Consider the following 465-nt stretch of genomic DNA (forward strand, 5'->3'; position numbering starts at 1 on the left):
ACGTTTCAAATGCAAAGCTACTCTAGACAACGAGAACTTGAAAAATGTATTTCGATTTTCATTAGAAAATTTAGTTTTCCAGTCGAAAATTGTGACACTTGCTAGGTTGGATAATTTTGAAGTTACATAGCCATATTTAGTGAAAGTTAAAGTGCTCTTATTTTAATTTGCATGTCGAACATATAAAGTGTATTACATTTCTATAACAAGTTTTTACAGCCTTTCATAATCATCCCCGTTTGAAAATAAAAATAAAAAGATATTCCTAATTACGTGTTACTTGTCATAGTGTCATGATAGTTTACACCCGACAAACAGAGTTATCTACACTTACAAGATAAAGCCACTGAATAAAAAATGGTAGCATATATAGCGATTTGCATTCTTAATCTCTTGCATGAGCTGACTAAAATTTAGTAGCATTTGGGATAAATTTAAGAATTTGGGATGAGTCGTATTCTTGCA

The sequence above is a fragment of the Olea europaea genome, chromosome 1 (genome assembly GCF_002742605.1).
Source record: "Olea europaea var. sylvestris chromosome 1, O_europaea_v1, whole genome shotgun sequence".
NCBI lineage: Eukaryota > Viridiplantae > Streptophyta > Magnoliopsida > Lamiales > Oleaceae > Olea > Olea europaea.